General features: G+C 34.7%; 1 pseudogene; it reads right to left on the bottom strand.

Moving 5' to 3' along the window:
• Nucleotides 1-339: 339 nt before the first annotated feature.
• LOC131848799 (golgin subfamily A member 6-like protein 22) lies at nucleotides 340-16,458 on the bottom strand (annotated as a pseudogene).
• Between the last annotated feature and the right edge of the window lie 1,105 nt (nucleotides 16,459-17,563).

The following is a 17,563-nucleotide window of genomic DNA, read 5'->3' as shown; positions in this document are numbered from 1 at the left end:
GTTGGAAAGTTTTTCTTTATGTAAAAACCACCGTTGATTATAATCTACACTCAAAACGACCAAAGATTTGATAATATTAGTAAGTGCTAGTTTAATTTCGACTTTAATTATTGTATTGTTAAGAAAAATCACCGAATTAGGACGTATTTCAAACATTTATTACTGTTTTCACAATAAATTTGATATCCACCATTGTTTCTAGTCACACGATAACGTAAAAATCACACTCGTGCCATAAACAAACGCTCTCTATGTTTAAAAGAATAGACAAACACGTTCTAAAGTTGATATGAATAAAGATATTATTTTGTAAATGTTGTTGGTTTTATTTCATCACTGCTACTTGAGTTCGCAGCGACAGCTCTCGACCGGACATGGGACCGCAGTTATGGGCGGCAGATTAAGGTCATGCTGTTGAAATTACAAATGTTAGAAATTGAACGGTGAAGGTTTCCAGTTATTTAGAAAATTGTATAGAGACATCACCATCATCGCAGCCCGGAAGACGTCCACTGCTGGACATAGGTCTCCTCCGTTTATTATATACATACAATCTTAAGAAATTACAATGTTAGAACTTGGACGCAGACAATTAATGCTCTTTTTTTTGAAAATTATAGACATATTCTCTTCAATTAACACACAAATTGACTCATCTTGTAAATTTTTAAGATAATTTAAGTATTATCCAATAGCAAATTGAATACTGTAATACTTTTAATGAGCATATTTTGTTAGGTTATTGATACTTGTACGAACAATACAAGATGGCTTCAGATAAAAAAATATATTTTTGTACGTAAATCACTCATATAGGATAAAATTTAGAACGTACATCTTATTTAATAACAAATTTATATCTTATTTTTCTATACTTTAAGTCTTTTTTTAACAATATAACTTCAAAACAAAATAAATCCAAAATCAGGCAAAACTTGCATTTATGCAAAGTTTTGTCTAATTTGGATAAACAGCTGATAGAAATATTAAATATATTTTTTAATACTTGCCAATGAATACAAATCTTTGTATTGTTAGAGAATCCAACCCATTCCCATTGAAAGTAATGCGGAGTTCTAAACCGCTGCACATCCATAAGTCGGGCCGTAAATTTATAGTTACTATACAACTGTAATTTCATAGCCAATACAAAATTAAAACACAACTTGGTATACTTTTTAGAGTACCCATTCTGGTACTTTTTGAAGTACTTTTGTAGTATGTGAATATAAATTAAAGCTAATTACTTGACCGTTCCTCCTCTGTAGTCCATTAGCCCGACCCTGCCTTTTGTAGTCATCGTTAGATTTTACCTCTTTCTTCTCGACCTGCTTAGAACGTCCACCCTGTTTACAAATAATTAATACGTGAATTTTTAATACATTATTATCCATTACCTCGTCCCCGCAGCGTTGCGTGACCCAAATGATAAGTACCTTTTCTATATTGTAATACGTTATTATAAAAAAAAACTATTAATATATTATAAACAGGGAAAATTTTATTGTTTGCATTGAATAGACTCAGAAACTATTTTACTATTAGTTTCCTATATTGTCCCTCATGAAAATCGGCAACAGAATATTTTTAAAAAGTTAGCGATCCGACTGATTACCTTCATAATATTTTTTTCACTTGATGCGTTACTCGCAAAAATACCACTAGAGTCATATATTTAAACCCAAAATCTAATGGTTAAAACCTGATTGTGATGTCTATTGTAGTTTTCAAAGATTTTAAATTCGTAATATTATGAAGCTATCTTCAAACCGTACCTTTTCAATCTTTTGTAAACCATCCCTTTTGCCTTCAATCCTATCCGGTTGATCCTCTAGATCCAGTGCATCTAATCCATGGTCCGGAGGTGGCGGAGCTGGTGCGGTATATGAAGGATCAGGCTTAGAGCCATCCGCGGAGCATACGGCTTGAAGTGTTCCTGCAGAGACGCTGGTAGATCCGGCATTGGATATAGTCGATACAACTTGCAGTAACGCTGAATCACAAAACTTCATTTAGAATACGCTGAATAACAATACATAAGTTAGAATTTAACTACTCAGTACAGCACAGGTCCCAATAATGTACCCTGAGGTACAACAATTTAATTTAAAATTGTATAAACTAATTCTATCTCAATAAATAACTGAACTATAATATTAATTTGTTTATATTAATGTATGGCAAAGAATTTACTAACTTCAAGTAATATACTATACATACCACCTCCGAGGCAGTTGACCAAGTAGGCAGTCAAATTACTCCTCATTTCAGTTCGATAATAAGACCACTGAAGCCGCTTACCACTGAGGAGGCCATGGGAAATCATTCCCAATTTCAGTTACATAAATAAAATACGGTAGTGTACGAACATCGATGGTTCTGCGCAGTCATCGTCGCTGATGACGACGCGCTTCTTGTACAGATAGTCGGCATGCGTCAGCAGCTCGTTGTCTGCGTCACGAATTTTCTGCTCTGCGTCTGCCCCGTAGAACTGCCGCGTCTCTGCTAGAGACTTAGCTTCACGCTCGTTACGCTCACGCTGCGAATTTTTACAACAGAATTACCGTGGGGAAGGGTATCAAAAACAATATAAGTACTTTAGAATATATCTTTTATATGGCATATCTTTTTATAGCATATATTCTCTTTTATAATGCATATCTTTTTGCTTCTACCACTCATTCGGAACGCAGACTAATCACAACAAGAACGAGCAAGAAACTTATGTGTTGCTCTTTATAATAATTGTTTAATAAATTAACACAGTAACAAGTAGAAGGCATGCGGTTATCAACATAGATTGTTAGTAATGTGGACTGATGACACCATTGTTAGCAATGTACCATGTTAAGTATTGTTCTGGAAACCATCGTGAGAAGTTCCTGAGGAATTTGCCACGATGGGCGAATGGACCTTACCTCATGTACATCTTATCATCCTCCACTGGTGCGCCGCCAGATTCTTCGAGTAGGAGAGTTTTTATAATATTACTACTAATAACCCCATTGCTAGCAATGTACCATGTCAGGTTGACCTCCACGCGGTTCCCCCTGGAAACCATCGTGATAAATTCCTGATGAATTTGTCACGATGGACTAACTGACATGACCATATCATCCTCCACTGGTGCCCTGCCAGCGTAAACCGTTAGCGCAGGCGGGTGCACCATTCCATTATCATCCACAAAAAAAAAAAAAATACCTAAACTTTCAACATACCCACAACTTGAGAATATCTTCCCTGTACACTTTTATTTTGCTGTCACGGTCTTGTTTGAACTTCTGTTGGAAGTCTTCGTACAGCTCCGCATTCTTGAACCTGAAACCATTTGATATCTAGACACGCGGCAGCGTAAGCCGAGTTTCAAGTAAACTGGCTTGCAGCACCGTGTGTATATTTACACGAACCATTTGGAGCCACTTTTGACCCCCTCATAACTCAAAAACTCTATCACACAAACCTGTCAAATTTGGTTCATATATTGAGACTTGCGAGATAAATATGTGTTCCAAATTTCATAAACATATCTCAAACGGTTATTTAGATATTAATGTCCAAAAATCGTCATTTTTATCACTGATCAACTATAGATCAAAATTATAACCCACTTCCAGATGACCTAGGAAGTTCAAATTTGGCATGCAGATAGGTAATTAGGTGAATATAAAGGAAAAAATCTGAAACTGGTAAATTGTTATCATTTTACTACAATTTTTCACTTTAATTGATTATATTTCAACTTATACTGGACGAATACTAAAATAATTAAAATTGAATCCCATCAAAAACATAAATGTGAAATGATAGCCGAGTTTAATATTATGATATATGCCTTGATTGTTGACTTCTACGACAAAAGAGATGAGATCTAAATGGGTGCCAAGTTCAATGGTCTGTCCTGAAATGTATTTATAACAATATAAAATATCATTTCTTCTTATAACTTAGGATAATATACTGTAGCCTAAGGTCTAACTTGGGCAGTTCTCATATACCAATTATTACTTTCTATTGCTAGTTACTATTAATATTAAAATAGGAACCGACAAGTAACATGTTTAGAACTTGCGAAGGCTACAGTATATTTCGTATATGAAAACTAGCCAAGTTAGACCTTAGGCTACAGTATATTATCCTGTTATAAGAAGAAATGATATTTTATATTGTTATAAATACATTTCAGGACAGACCATTGAACTTGGCACCCATTTAGATCTCATCTCTTTTGTCGTAGAAGTCAACAATCAAGGCATATATCATAATATTAAACTCGGCTATCATTTCACATTTATGTTTTTGATGGGATATCATTACTTTTTGTACATAAATTATACTAGGTACATATTTATAACTAAATTAATACCAAATTATTTTTGATAAATTACTGTATTTTCGTATATTTACGGGGTATAATTGTCTTTTTTTTGTGTTATTTTCTATATTTTCTTGTAACTTTTAAATGTTGAAGTCCAAAGCCAATTCAGTATCAGGAATTTTTGGGCAAATCGGGGCGGTATAACGTCCACAGATGGTTGTACTCTACAATAGAGCTCTCGTGACTTGGATCTAAATTGTTAAGACGTACCCCATCTAAGGTTTTAACTCTGGAGAGTCCAACGTAAACCTGCCCTTTATTAAATATGGAGGAGCCTATGTTGAGAAGAGGACTGCCAAAACTAAGGCCTTGTGATTTGTGGATAGTAATAGCATATGTTAAGCAAATACGGAATTGTTCTCTTTCAACATATACATTATTTAATATCTGAAACTTCGTATTGACACGTTATAGTTCGTAAAGACGATTATGTAACAAATTGACTGTTATCTATTGAATTCTCAAGAAAACAATTTGTTACCAATGAGTTCTCATTCTCGAGTTAACTATACATTCCTACTTATAACTATACTAAAATTGTTATTAATTTTTGGTTTAAACTATTGTCTATACCATACGTATTTACTAAAATAATGTAATAATAATATAACCACAAATATATAAGTATAATTTAAGAAAGCTATAAATTTCGTAGCATAAATCGCAACCTTATAGGTTAGATATCGAGAAACAAAACATTGAGACATATGAGGGCGGCTGCCATTCGCTCGGACAGGTTCGCGTCAACGTTTTATCGCACCGCTCCCACACGGCGCCGCCGCGGCGCCCTATACCGAAATGTCTATTATTTAATAATTATTTATAAAAATAATGATTTTACACTATCGATGTGCGCTAAATATTGAAATAATAATTAATACCAAATCTCAGTTAATAACATAATAAATACGAAATTCGACTATACTCCTAGTTATAAGTACGAGTATATTTTAGACAGAATCTAAATTATAGCAACTAGTGTTTATCGCTCAATGCAATATTTGAAGTTTGCTAGTTATCGACACTGATGTGAAGGGGTCAACGTAAATTGGTAATGATCGACGTTTTCATACAATATTACTTTCCGTCCAGTACAAGATGAAATTTTTCGCCAGGGATCAACGTCAATTGGTGGCTATCGACGTTTTCATAGAATTTTAGTATTCGTCCAGTATAAGTTGAAATATAATCAATTAAAGTGAAAAATTGTAGTAAAATGATAACAATTTACCAGTTTCAGATTTTTTCCTTTATATTCACCTAATTACCTATCTGCATGCCAAATTTGAACTTCCTAGGTCATCTGGAAGTGGGTTATAATTTTGATCTATAGTTGATCAGTGATAAAAATGACGATTTTTGGACATTAATATCTAAATAACCGTTTGAGATATGTTTATGAAATTTGGAACACATATTTATCTCGCAAGTCTCAATATATGAACCAAATTTGACAGGTTTGTGTGATAGAGTTTTTGAGTTATGAGGGGGTCAAAAGTGGCTCCAAATGGTTCATATATTGAGACTTGCGAGATAAATATTTGTTGAAAACGTCGATAGCCACCAATTGACATGGATCCCTGGCGAAATATCTCATCTTATACTGGACGGAAAGTAATATTGTATGAAAACGTCGATCATTACCAATTTACGTGACCCCTTCAATCAGTGTCGATAACTAAACTTCAAATATTGCATTGAGCGATAAACACTAGTTGCTATAATTTAGATTCTGTCTAAAATATACTCGTACTTTAACTAGGAGTAATATATATTATTATTAACTGAGATTTGGTATTAATTATTATTATATAATATATTAACATCATTATTTTTATAAATAATTATTAAATAATAGACATTTCGGTATAGGGCGCCGCGGCGGCGCCGTCATAAAACGTTGACGCGAACGTCAGCGACCGCCCTCATATGTCTCACTCGATATCTAACCTATAAGATGCTACGAAATTTATAGCTTTCTTAAATTATACTTATATATTTGTGGTTATATTATTATTATTATTTTAGTAAATACGTATGGTATAGACAATCTTAATAACAATTTAGTACAGTTATAAGTAGGAATGTATAGTTAACTCGAGAATGAGAACTCATTGGTAACAAATTGTTTTCTTGAGAATTCAATAGATAACAGTCAATACGAAGTTTCAGATATTAAATAATGTATATGTTGAAAGAGAACAATTCCGTATTTGCTTAACATATGCTATTACTATCCACAAATCACAAGGCCTTAGTTTTAGCAGTCCTTTCTCAACATAGGCTCCTCCATATTTAATAAAGGGCAGGTTTACGTTGGACTCTCCATTGTTAAAACCTTAGATGGGGTACCATCTTAACAATTTAGATCTTCACGAGAGCTCTATTGTAGAAACCATCTGTGGACGTTATACGCCCCGATTTGCCCAAAAATTCCTGATACTGAATTGGCAATGCACTCGAACATTTAAAAGTTACAAGAAAATATAGAAAATAACACAAAAAAAAAAGACAATTATACCTACGAAAATACAGTAATTTATCAAAAATAATTTGGTATTAATTTAGTTATAAATATGTACCTAGTATAATTTATGTACAAAAAGTAATGATATCCCATCAAAAACATAAATGTGAAATGATAGCCGAGTTTAATATTATGATATATGCCTTGATTGTTGACTTCTCAAAAGAGATGAGATCGAAATACCAAGTTCAATGGTCTTTCAAATGTATTTATAACAATATAAAATATCATTTCTTCTTATAACTTGATAATATACTGTAGCCTGTCTAACTTTTATACGAAATATACTGTGCCTTCGCAAGTTCTAAACATGTTACTTGTTTCCTATTTTAATATTAATAGTAACTAGCAATAGAAAGTAATAATTGGTATATGAGAACTCTTCGTACAGTTCCGCATTCTTGAACCTAAAACCATTTGATATTCAATTTTAATTACAATATTGTAGCAATTAAACGACATACGTTTGAAAAAAAATATTAAGACAAAATATTCACTTCTAAAATATTCAACATTGATTTTTTTAATTTCAATAAAAGTCAAAACATGTGAAAGGTGAATAAATAGATATTTCTACAAAACCATTTAACACTCTTTTATTTAACAGTGATTGTTACCAATACTCAATACCACCATTATTATTACCACTTACCATCAGGTGGGCAGTCAGTATGTTTGTCAGTCCAATTACATAAAAAACTTATTAGCTGTCTGGTTGCTAGTTAAATAAATTAATGAAGCAAATAGCAACTGTTCAAACAGATAAGAGATAAACACATTTCCTGTATTAATAAAACCACTTTAGTAAAATTTTTGCCCGAATGTAATATTATATTGTATTAGTTTTAATGTCACACTTGTTCACATAATTTCGTTCTACGTATAACAACGTAGGTCGAATTTAATGAGTCACCACTTTTTTCCAACTTATGGACATCATAGTTCACATCATCACAACACAACCATCATCAAGGTAGGGGCGTTATCCGTCAGCTATATCCTTCCGGTTGAAAACTTCTAAGATGATTATGAAAGTTATGTATAAAATTTATTGAATGTCACCTGCTGTTTTGAGAGTGGGTTGAGGAGTAGCAGATGTCGGGCAAAGATATAAAAAGAATTCAGTCATATCCTCCAGGTTCAAATTTCTATCAAATCATTAAGTTAGTTAAAGTTAAATCTATATATCGAAGATAAAAAACAGTCAGTTAGCAATAGGGTAAAAAAAAAATCATGATCTCACTCCAAAATTTAGATTTTTTGATATCATGATTTTTTGCCAAAGTGTACCTGTTCATAATCTCCCACTGTCGCATCGTGTTGAACTCGTGCAGCCGTTGTTCCTCGTCGCGTAGGTATTTTTTTCTGGTGTCTATCCTGTCTTGTTGGAATTGCGCCTTCTTACGTTCCTGAGCCTCGCGACGTGCCTCAGCTCTGTTCAAGGTAAAGCATTTCGTATTTAGTAACTTAACTTGTCACTTGTAGAGTGACTTGCTAGTACTTCTCAACTGAGGGAGCTAGCCGAACTGAGTAATTATGTAGTATTTAGTAACTTGTCACTTGTTGTCCGTACTTCTTAACTCTCTGGGAAAATGTGAAAAATGTATAAAAAACAAGTATTTTCGGTGCCGTAGGTATATTTAATAGAATTCTCACGCGGCCTCTTTCTCCTTGATGGCCTTCTCAAGGATGGCCTGTTCCTTAGCCTCGCGGGCTGCGTCACCCGTCTCCAACTTCTGACTGATCTGTTCCAGCACTCGTAGTTTCTCTTCCTTTAACTGTAAATTAGATTTGCGATGTTTATCACACAGAGTAGTGTAAAATATTTATTCTACTATATATATATATAGGATAGAGAGGGTGCTAAAGAGACCTTTAGCACTGACCTGCATAGATCTATGATGCTCACCCTTTTTTAGATTCCGCTGCCTAGGCCCATTAGGGACAAGAATTAAAGGATATTCTTAGGAGCGATGGTTTATTTCCTCAGGATAGGCCAGATGCTAAAGAGACCTGTAGCACTACGACCTGCAAAGATCTATGATACTCGCTTTATTTTAGAGTTCTGTCTAGGTCTATCAGAGACCAAAATTGAAAGATATTCTTAAAAGTGATGGTTTATCTCCTCAGGATAGAGTGTGTACCTTCCAAAGGAGATATTCCGTTAATGCTTGGCTTACAACCATATAGGATGTGTAGTGCCGTGTCGCGAATAGTCACAGTACCTCCCTCTCGGTCCTTTGTCGTTTGTCATTCACACGCGTTCGTTCTCGCTGCAGAACTTCCAGCAGCCGGTCGTCGAGTTGTCCGCGCGCTGCTCGCTCACGTGCTCGCTGCTCGTTCTCCGCCCGCGAACGTTCCATGTCCCACCAGATGCGGGCCATCTCCTCAGCTTTCTGTTACATCCAATACATCAGAGTTTCATAATTCAGCTAGCTTAAGCACCAAAGTTTAAATATCTAATGCTCATAATTTAAGTCGTGAATAAATTATTAAAGATTTTGTATGAATGCCGCTCGTTGGCACTAGTCTTCTGTAATCGTTAGAGGTCATGATTTGTTTGTTCTTCAGCAAATGTAATATATTACTTGAAAACATTTTGAAATATAGCAAAAATTTACATTTGTTCTTAATTACAAAATTTTAATTCTCAAACCACGAATTAAATAAAGGTATTTTAGTTTTTAGGTACAAAATTCGTTGGTTAAGTCAAGTTAACATAGAAAAGTCAAACATATACCACCCCTCTTAAGCTGCTTAACCACTCTTTCTGCTTTGGTTAATAAGAATACCAGCAAAGTTTCTTACCCATTCTTCTTGACTAAGTATATATTGTGAAAATGGCGATAGAGTCAAAAAGGCGGGTATTCAAAAGTTTATTAGAATATTCAAATTTTACTCACGAAATTCTCTTCGAAATCCTTAAGATTAGCCATCTCCTGGTCGGCCCTCATGTTGTCTATCTTCTGCATGTTCAACTCAGTTTCGTATTCAATTCTATTCCGCTCTGCAATTTCGTGTGCCCTGTTGTATGACATTGCAAAGTTATTAAGGACTGTAAGAAGAAATTACGTTATACCTTGAGACTCCTTATGGCAACGCAAACAAAATTAATGATACACAATATAAATATCTTACTGCTCCAATATTTCCTTCTGGTGCTGCTTATTGGCTTCAAACCTACGCTTCTTCTTAAGTTCCATCAGCTCGTTCCACTCTTTCGCCTTCTTTATTATATCCTCGTCATCCTTTCTCTTCTGTTCTGCCTCCATCCGTCGTTGTTCCGCATTAAACTTCAGCTGCTCTTGACGTTCCTTCTGGATGACTGTCTCGATGACTGCGCTACAATTTGTAAGTACCAAATATACTGCATATTCACACGAAATGGCTGGTCTTAAAATTGACTAGCAGTCACCCGCGACTTTGTCCGCATGGAATTGAAATAAACAAAATATCTGCGAATGAAAGTCCCGAGAAAATCAGTCCGGCTGTTTCAGAGATTAACAAGAACAAACAGACAGACAAATATGTTTTTTTTATTTATATAACGTGATGGAAAGAATTAGCTGAAAAGATAAAGCAAGAAACGAAGAAGTACTACAAAAGGTAAAAGAAAAAAGGCAGATATTGAATATAGTAGAAAATAGACGAGGAAAAATGTTGGAACACTTGATACAGCGCGATGATTTTATGAAAATTACTATTGAGGGAAAAATAGAAGGAAAGAGGGCGAGGGGAAAACCAAGGCATCAAGCAAATTAAAGACAAAATGGGAGTCACTTTTCATTTTATTGTTTGTGATATCCATGTGATAGTGAAGGTAATGACTACTCCGTTCTGTGGTGTTACACATTCCGTGGTTGACAATAAGCTTATTTGCCATCCATAAAGACGTCATTATGCAGCTCAAACTGTTACGCCGTGGCTTAAAATATATAATAAACTAGCTTTTGTCCGCGGCTTCGCTAGCGTTAATTTACTCCCTTAAGGGTGGAATTTATCAAAATCCTTTCTTAGGGGATGCCTACGTCATAGTAGCTTTATGCATTCAAAGTCTCAGTCCGATCGGTTTAAAATTGACAAAGTTTCATACAAACTTTCATCCCCTATTTTATCCCCTTGGAGGTAGAATTAATCAAAATACTTTCTTAGCGGATGCCTACGTCATAACATCTACCTGCATGCCAAATTTCACCCCGATCCGTCCAGTGGTTTAGGCTGTGCGTTGGTAGATCACTATGTCAGTCAGTCACCTTTGAGTTATATATATTTAGATTTCCATGATGCGGTACATGCACAAAACAGAAAAGTAAGTTACTTCTCCTTTCTATGGGATCCTCTATTTAGATGTCGATTTCCACTTTCCATGGTAGACTATCAGACTGTTTCTCATTTCACATCATTATCATTACGTAGTATAAAACAAAGTACAGGAACATAGGGAAAAAAAATTATAATGTAAAAACTTGACGTTCATAAGTGGCTAAAATGTCCTACATGAATAAATGATTTTTGAATTATAATTTGAAAAAAAAGTCGCTGTTGCTGTCTGTCCGTCCCTATGTATGCTTAAATCTTTAAAAGTACGCAACGGGTTTTGAAGCGGTTTTTTTATTTAATAGATAGAGTGAGTCAAGAGGAAAGTTTATATATATGACTATTCAAAAGTGCTTGTAATGAGTTTATTTGAATAAAGATTATTTCTATTTCTATTTCTATATAATACATCGTCACCCGAGCGAAGCCGAACCCCATTCTGTGCCATTTCAGTTATTCGAAGCCTTCTCACGCACGCATCCATAAAGTTTATTTTTAGTAGGGTTTCAACGTACCTATCTTGCGATCAACGATTAGATCCAAAAAGCCAATTAAAGGCCAGTAGAAGAAGAGTAGCTAGTTACATATAAAAAGATCATCTACCTGAGCAATAGTTTCGGCGCATCCTTATTCTTAAACACAGTGTCCCTAGCGTTGTACATGAGTCTCTGCTGTTCATCCTTCTTGCGCTTTATGTAGCGCTTGTAGAACTTGGTGTTCGCTTGCTCTGCAGCTTCAATCCGAGCGCAGCGTAACTCTTCATTGCGCTTGTTTACATTCTGTCAACAAAGTTGCACTATTTTTTATAGTATTGGAGACAAACGAGCTTGCTGCTCACCTGGTGGTAAGTTGAAATCTAATATATCTGTATCAGTTAACTATATAGCACCCATAACACAAGCTTTAGCTAGCTTAACTTGGGTCTAGATGGCGCTGTGTGAATTATTTTGAGATTTTTTATTATTATTTAATAAAAGAATTGAGAAAGCTTTTTTATAATATAAGGGACAAACGAGCTTGCAGCTCATTTGGTGATTGCGCATGAGCACTCGCAAAACCAGAGGAATTGCAAGTGCAGACTAAATAAGCTCTTTTCTTGACGGTTTCAGTATAGTATCGGTTCGGATATATCATCACGTAATTATTATGTAACTATAGGTTTTGAAAATATGTTTTGGTTGAGAAGAGAAATTAAAGGCTATATATAATATAAGTCTAAGCGAAGCAAAGCTTGCGTTATAGGTATATCTAGACACGCTGCCGCGTGTCAAGCCGAGTTTCAAGTAAACTGGCTTGCAGCACCGTGTGTATATTTACACGAACCATTTGGAGCCACTTTTGACCCCCTCATAACTCAAAAACTCTTTCACACAAACCTGTCAAATTTGGTTCATATATTGAGACTTGCGAGATAAATATGTGTTCCAAATTTCATAAACATATCTCAAACGGTTATTTAGATATTAATGTCCAAAAATCGTCATTTTTATCACTGATCAACTATAGATCAAAATTATAACCCACTTCCAGATGACCTAGGAAGTTCAAATTTGGTATGCAGATAGGTAATTAGGTGAATATAAAGGAAAAAATCTGAAACTGGTAAATTGTTATCATTTTACTACAATTTTTCACTTTAATTGATTCTATTTCAACTTATACTGGACGAATACTAAAATTCTATGAAAACGTCGATAGCCACCAATTGACATTGATCCCTGGCGAAAAATCTCATCTTGTACTGGACCGAAAGTAATATTGTATGAAAACGTCGATCATTACCAATTTACGTTGACCCCTTCACATCAGTGTCGATAACTAGCAAACTTCAAATATTGCATTGAGCGGTAAACACTAGTTGCTATAATTTAGATTCTGTCTAAAATATACTCGTACTTATAACTAGGAGTATAGTCGAATTTCGTATTTATTATGTTATTAACTGAGATTTGGTATTAATTATTGTTTCAATATTTAGCGCACATCGATAGTGTAAAATCATTATTTTTATAAATAATTATTAAATAATAGGCATTTCGGTATAGGCCGCGTGGCGCCGTGGGGAGCGGTGCGATAAAACTCAATATTTTGTTTCTGGATATCTAACCTATACGGTTGCGATGTATGCTACGAAATTTTTAGCTTTCTAAATTATACTTATATATTTGTGATTATATTATTATTACATTATTTTAGTAAATACGTATACGATAACAGTCAATTTGTTACATAATCGTCTTTACGAACTATAACGTGTCAATACGAAGTTTCAGATATTAAATAATGTATATGTTGATAGAGAACAATTCCGTATTTGCTTAACATATGCTATTACTATCCACAAATCACAAGGCCTTAGTTTTGCCAGTCCTGAACATTGCCTCCTCTATATTTAATAAAGGGCAGGTTTACGTTGGACTCTTCAGAGTTAAAACCTTAGATGGAGTACGTCTTAACAATTTTGATCAAAGTCACGAGAGCTCTATTGTAGAGTACAACCATCTGTGGACGTTATACCGCCCCGATTTGCCCAAAAATTCCTGATACTGAATTGGCATTGCACTTGAACATTTAAAAGTTACAAGAAAATATAGAAAATAACACAAAAAAAAGACAATTATATCCCGTAAATATACGAAAATACAGTAATTTATCAAAAATAATTTGGTATTAATTTAGTTATAAATAAGTACCTCGTATAATTTATGTACAAAAAGTAATGATATCCCATCAAAAACATAAATGTGAAATGATAGCCGAGTTTAATATTATGATATATGGCTTGATTGTTGACTTCTACGACAAAAGAGATGAGATCTAAATGGGTGCCAAGTTCAATGGTCTGTCCTGAAATGTATTTATAACAATATAAAATATCATTTCTTCTTATAACTTAGGATAATATACTGTAGCCTAAGGTCTAACTTTGCTAGTTTTCATATACGAAATATACTGTAGCCTTCGCAAGTTCTAAACATGTTACTTGTCGGTTCCTATTTTAATATTAATAGTAACTAGCAATCGAAAGTAATAATTGGTATATGGCCAAGTTAGACCTTAGGCTACAGTATATTATCGTAAGTTATAAGAAGAAATGATATTTTATATTGTTATAAATACATTTCAGGACAGACCATTGAACTTGGCACCCATTTAGATCTCATCTCTTTTGTCGTAGAAGTCAACAATCAAGCCATATATCATAATATTAAACTCGGCTATCATTTCACATTTATGTTTTTGATGGGATATCAGTTGTTAGATAAACAACTAATATATATATATACTTTTTAATATACAATCGATTTGTTTACATAAAAATTTTAAATTAGTATATAAGGTGAAGTTATATGTATATATAGTAGATATAGAACCTTAGCTAAGTCTATTTTCGTAACTGTTTTTTTTTTGCACAATAAACTTATTATTATTATATACTCTTTTTTTGTAAATAAGCATATACATAGATAACACCCAAACCGATGCTATATGCAAACCCAAATCATATTAGTGAATATATATATATATATACTTTTTACGATCGGAAGTAAATCGGTGTGCTAAAAGGGGGAAGGGGATTGTTAGTAATGTGGATTGATAACCCCATTGCTAGCCAAGATAGGCATAACCTATTTGAAATTACCTATGAGCGACCTAACAAATCAGCAGGTATTACTAGGGAGTTTCTATGTACTCACAGAAACCCCTTGGATGTATATATACAACGGGATATACTCGACCAACCTCCGGATTAGGTCGCTGAGGCTCATGGAATACGACAGCAAAGTCATACCATCGGACCAAAGCAGGACTCTATACCTGGTTCATACCCAAGCGGAGAAAGCAAAGCTAATATCCGAGGGATATGGAATGGACGAGGAGTTAAAGTACGATTCATGAGGCCCAGGGACTGACATCGGAGAGGGTTATTATCATCAATACTAGAAGTAAACCCTTGGAAGTGCATGGCAGCTACTCTCATGCCGTGGTAGCCATCACCAGGCACACAGGCGACTGCGTATATTATACGAGAAATCGAGAAGACGCAGTTGCTCGTTTTATACAAGAGGCCGAAGGCGCGACTCACTCGGACATTCGTGAGTACTCACTGCAGATGGCGATTAAAAATAGAGACAGGGCGATTGTTGATGCGCTGATTGCGCTAAAATAATCAGCACATAGAAAACCAGAACAGCTGATGCATCGTCGGGGCGCTTTGGACTGGAAAGGCCGGAACATGCTCGCTAAAAGTATAAATAAAAAAAAAAAAAAAAAAGAAAGGAAAGGAAAAAAGAAGGAAGAAAGGAAAAAAGGGGAAAGGGAAGTGAAAAAGGGAAAAAAAAAAATTGCCGAATTACGACAAAAAGTGAACTGTGAAATTAAACAATCAATAATTAAACAAAACCTGGACTATAACAAATAGTGAACTTTGAAAATAGTGTTAAAATAAGAATTCATATAATTGTATAAGCAGTGTAAGAATTCATAATGTGTATTGTTACATTATGAATTCTTACATTAGTGAAATTAGTAGTAGTGTAAGATTTATATAATTGTATATGCATATTGATAAATCTAATCTTTCAAATAAAGATGGGTGACACTGCATGTTGTCAACTCACCCGGCCGGCCAGCGGTGGTTCTGGGCCAGACGGATAAGGTCTGCCTAGGTGTCACTGTTAGGCAAATTGTAACATCTCGGCTGGAGTTGTACAAAAATGGAAATTAAATAAATATTATAATATTAAAGTAAATTAAAAAAGGCACGGACGAATATGTCTGTGGAAAAATGTATTTAAATATAAAAAAAAAAAAAAAACCCCATTGCTAGCAATGTACAATGTCAGGTCGACCTCCACGCGGTTCCCCCTGGAAACTGAATTTGCACGATGGGCTAACTGACCTGACCTCATGCTCATCCTATCATCCTCCACTGGTGCCCCGCCAGCGTAAACCGTTAGCGCAGGCGGGTGCACCATTCCATTATCAACCCTAAAAAAACCGCTAGACTACCGAGGCCGTCAAATGAGTGTCTGTATGTACACCACTAGTTCAAATATGTTCTTTCTACCATCTTACGTACCTCAACGGAGTTGGGCCATGATTTAGTCATCTCCCTGGAGGTGGTGTCGAGGTATCTAACATACTCTCGCCGCCTGACAGTATCTGGATCCTCCCGATCCAGCTCGCTGCAGCGGGTGATGCGGCCCCACTCCTCTTTACTTAGCGCTATAGGCATTGCTGTTAATGACAAAGATGAATGTGTGAATGAATGAAAAACTCTTTATTGTTCCTCTCATAGAAAGAAAATAACAATTACATACATTAATATAGTACATAAAAAAAACAACAATAACATTATAGAAGTAACAATGGGCGGCCTTATCGCTAAATAGAGATTCCTTCTAGGCAACCTTATGCTACGTTTACACTCAGCCCGAGTGGGCAGGGATGTGAGCAGCGCAAGAGTTTAAACACGATACTTCCCATACTATTGGCGCTGCCCTTTGCGCTGCCCGGTTTTTCGTGCGCGAGTCAAAGGACTGGCAGCGCGAGTGGCAGGGGAAGCGGCTGAATGTAAACGTATCATTAGGATGGAGAGGAGTGATTAGACTGTGTCCGGTCGGGCCATAACAATTATTTAAGTATTATTAAATAAATACAAATTACATAGAATAATGATATGATTCTTTTAACCAGAATAATAAGTAAATAAGCTCTTTTGAATAGTCATACTTATTTTTTTAATGTATCGCTGATTCGGAACAAAATCATGCTAATGAATAGAAATATTTGCACCGTGCGAGTAATAGAACACGGCAACATCGAAGTAATGTGTTGTGTTATACCTCTAAACTACCGATTTGTCATTAATTGATGGGGTATTATGGACACCATTACATCTTTGTACATAAGTTCTATTTTGTCAATATTATTAATTATTACATTTATGCTCATTAAAGAATGAACATAAAACACTAAAAAAGTACGTAATACATTTGCGTGAAGGTAAACGGCAGGCGTTGTACTTTTTACCTTAATATTAAACTCCTAAATATAATAGTTTTTGATATAAGTAAGAGATATTGTTCATATAATTTTACCGTGTCTGTCAAACAATAAATAATTATGAAAAATTGCTGTTTGATGTTATATTTCATAAAATCTATTATTAATATTTAATATTGTTAGCAAATAAAGGGTTTTCTAATAATAGTTGACACTGTTTTGCTTTTTTTCTTTCTTTATGATATTCACTGACATTGTTTAAGAGTCCTTGTTATAATTCTATCCAACCTATGTTAATTATTAGAGCATAAGTACCTAACTACCTGATTATTTAG

Source organism: Achroia grisella, unplaced genomic scaffold (genome assembly GCF_030625045.1).
Source record: "Achroia grisella isolate CSIRO2021 unplaced genomic scaffold, CSIRO_AGI_Agris_v1 utg592, whole genome shotgun sequence".
Classification (NCBI taxonomy): Eukaryota; Metazoa; Arthropoda; class Insecta; order Lepidoptera; family Pyralidae; genus Achroia; species Achroia grisella.
Note: the sequence above shows the minus strand (reverse complement) of the source record. Positions and strands in the feature narration are given on the sequence as shown.